Raw genomic sequence first — 3,527 nt, 5'->3', positions numbered from 1 at the left:
TATATATATATATATAAATAAATATATATATATATATATATATATATAGTGAAGTATATTTGCCACTTAAATGTGGCTGACCCCGAGGGGTGGATGTTACTGTTGCTTTTAGCCCCAGGAGGACATCTCCTCCAGCTGGCTATCGACACAACTCTGTGTCCTGTCTGTATTTGCCAAGGGAAGTTATCCTTCCCATCTTGAACTACGATACGTACGTACTCGAGTTTTTCTACGTAATCAAGTAAATCATTCTATAAATTTTAATTTAACAATTGGCGAACGATGCTCATTCATAACTGAGTTTAAACGATCGATTTATTTGAGTTCAACATATTTGTAGTTATATTAAGGGCTGTAAATGTCTGAGTTGTGTTCACAGACAATGATTTCAATGATGGAAATTCTCTGTATTTAATGTACTGGCTCCGTGTAAATAGCATGTGATGTAGTATCTTTCTGATTTATTAGTCTGTGAAATGCTAATGTTTTCAGTCATCACGTAATCTTCTGGTGGCAAGAAACAAAAATAAATATTAGGCAAAATCGGCGAAATTAAAAGCCATTGTCTGTCTGGCATTACTTCCATAGATACCGGATGTATGACTGGTAAATTGAAAGGCTGACAGAATTTCACATCAATTCGGTGCACATTAATTTCAATAAGACAATCCACCATCATTTGATTGATTGTAGAACATCGATAGATTGTGTATCATGGAGAGCGGAAGCGGTGCAGAGCTAGCAGAAGGTGGAGCTTTAAAGAAGAAGAAGAAGAAGAGCGAGAAACTGCAGAAGAAAGAGGAGGAAGGAAATGACAATGAAAGAATTACAAGAATGTGATGCAAGACAAGAACAAAAACAAAGAAGATGAGACCGGCGTTCGTGGGGGGTGGGGGTGGACTCGGCAAATTACAATAAGGTTGGGTATTGATAAAAAAGAATTGCTATTCTTTGTTTCTGTGACATATTACTTTTCTAAGATATCCTGTATTTAAAGTGGGAGATTTTATGTTCAAAACCGAAGACGAAAATAAAAAAAATAGAAAAAACTGAAATAACGGTAATACACCTACTTATGAGAATCTCTTGAGAATTGACAGCAAAGAATAATCGCATTGTTTTCTATGCTATCAATAAATTTGGATTCGATTCTTCTGTTAAGAATGCTAGTATTATGCCGTTTGCCGTGATAGTAGTTATTGTCAATTTTAGATATTCATGAGATTTCTATGAAAGCATTGAAGACGTGTCATTTTATTCATTCGCACATTTTCTACATTCGTTCAATATTGTTTCATCATTTACCAACCTCCTGCTTTTTTCCCTTTTTAATTTTTTTCTTTCATTTCAAGAAAAAATTGCGATTTTCTTTTTTAATACGCTAATTATAGAGAAGACCGACGGACACAAAGACATAGACACACACATACATGCACACGCACACGCGTGTATATATATGTTTATATATACGTTTATATATGTTTATATATATATGTTTATATATGTGTATATATATGTTTATATATACATATATATATTACATACGTATACAATATACATGCATACATACATACACACACAGACATACTCTTTACTATTTACTCTTTTACTTGTTTCAGTCATTTGCCTGCGGCCATACTAGAGCACCGCCTTTAATCGAGCAAATCGACCCCAGGACTTATTCCTTGTAAGCCTAGTACTTATTCTATCGATCTCTTTTGCCGAACCGCTAAGTAACGGGGACGTAAACACACCAGCATCGGTTGTCAATCGATGTTGGGCGGACCCGGGGCCATGTAGTTGGTAGGCAAGCTACTTACCACACAACCACTCCTACGCCTTAGGGAATAAAAGGTAAATTTGACCCCGGTGTAATTTGAATTCTGGAGAAAGACCTGCTAAGCAGTCTGTCCGGCATGCAGCCAATTCTACAATCTCGCTGTCTTACTCTATAGCAAATATTGGTTTCGAACGTTGAGACAAAGTTTCGAGAAAGGGGCTAAATCGATTATGTTGACCCTAGTGCACAACTGGTATTTATTTCAATGACGCTGGAAGGATAAATGGCAAATTCGACCTCGGTGAAATTTCAACTCACAACCATAAATTAGGACGTAATCCTTCTAAGCATTTTCCCCGGTTTGCTTAACGATCCTGCCTGTTTACCGCCTCCTTTACAGGAAATATTCACTACGGAATCTTGTGCTTAATTTCATAACTTTCATTTTGGGGCTGCGCTTAAAATTCTGGTGTCTCTCTATTTATCGCGCAATTAGAATACAAATAATTATCCATGTACGGTTATAATTAGTACATGGATAATGTAACCGTTTAAATGTGATTTAAGAATCGAATCTTAAACTACATTTAATGGGTTACAAACTTTGTGTAAACCCTTTCACATATTCTTTATGATAAGTGAAACCCGCTTAACAACAACATTCTTATAGTTATCAATAACATCGGAACAGTTTACGTTAATTACAAAGTCTTGTAAATCACTAATTCGGAATTAAATGTTTTTTCTAACTTATTTATGTTATTGTAGTTTATTTGCTTTCTACAGGCTGTTCTAAATCCAGAGACATAAGGTAGATATTTTACTATGATTAGCAATGTTATAGTGTATAGAAAGGAGATTAGTATCCCAGAACAAACATTCTGTTACATTTGTAATATTTCAGTTTTCAAAGACAATCAAGTATTTTCAAATTGACAATGTTTTTCGAAGGATGTGGACAGTGATAAAGTGTACAAGTATTTCTATGTCTGATACCTTGAGATTTACTGGTATTTTGATATAAAATTTTCAGTGTACCAACTAGTACTGTCGCCAAAGCTCCGGTTCTTAGATATAGCATTTATGAGACCATTATTTTAAGGTCCTTATTTTTACTTCACTTTTCAAGTGCTTTTTGAAAAGTGTTGCAGCCTGCTGGGATTGATACATCTAGAAACATATATGTTTTGCTAATATAATTGTTCACCAAAATATCTGGTCTGTTACCCTGTATCTTACAATCAGTTTAAAGACTAAGTTTCCAAAGAAATTTATTATTATCATTATTATTATTTTAGTTTGACTCAGGTTCTGTCTTATTCCTGGTAGGGCTTATGTGGGTAGCGGGTTACTAACTGTAACCTTAGGTATCCACAAGTTTTCCGTTGTTTTTCAAGTCCTCGGAAGCCTCCTGATAATTCTTAATGTCCCTCAGAGACAAAATGTTTGCAAGAGCTCTACCGGGCATTCTCTTCTGATTTCCTGCCGCCATTTGTCTATAATTTTGGTTACTACTCAAAAGGCACTGATTCATGTAGGCATTATTATTATTATTATTATTATCATTATTATTATTATTAATATTATTATTATTATTATTATTATTATTATTATTATTATTATTATTATTATTATTATTATTTCTGTTTCTGAAGTTGTTCTGTTAAAATTATAAGAACCAAAAGAATCCTTAATACTCAACTATAAATTTGTTTTTTCTCAAAGGGGCCGGGACAAAGATGTTACA

Source organism: Octopus bimaculoides, chromosome 22, assembly GCF_001194135.2.
Source record: "Octopus bimaculoides isolate UCB-OBI-ISO-001 chromosome 22, ASM119413v2, whole genome shotgun sequence".
Classification (NCBI taxonomy): domain Eukaryota; kingdom Metazoa; phylum Mollusca; class Cephalopoda; order Octopoda; family Octopodidae; genus Octopus; species Octopus bimaculoides.
This window is presented reverse-complemented; position numbering follows the sequence as displayed.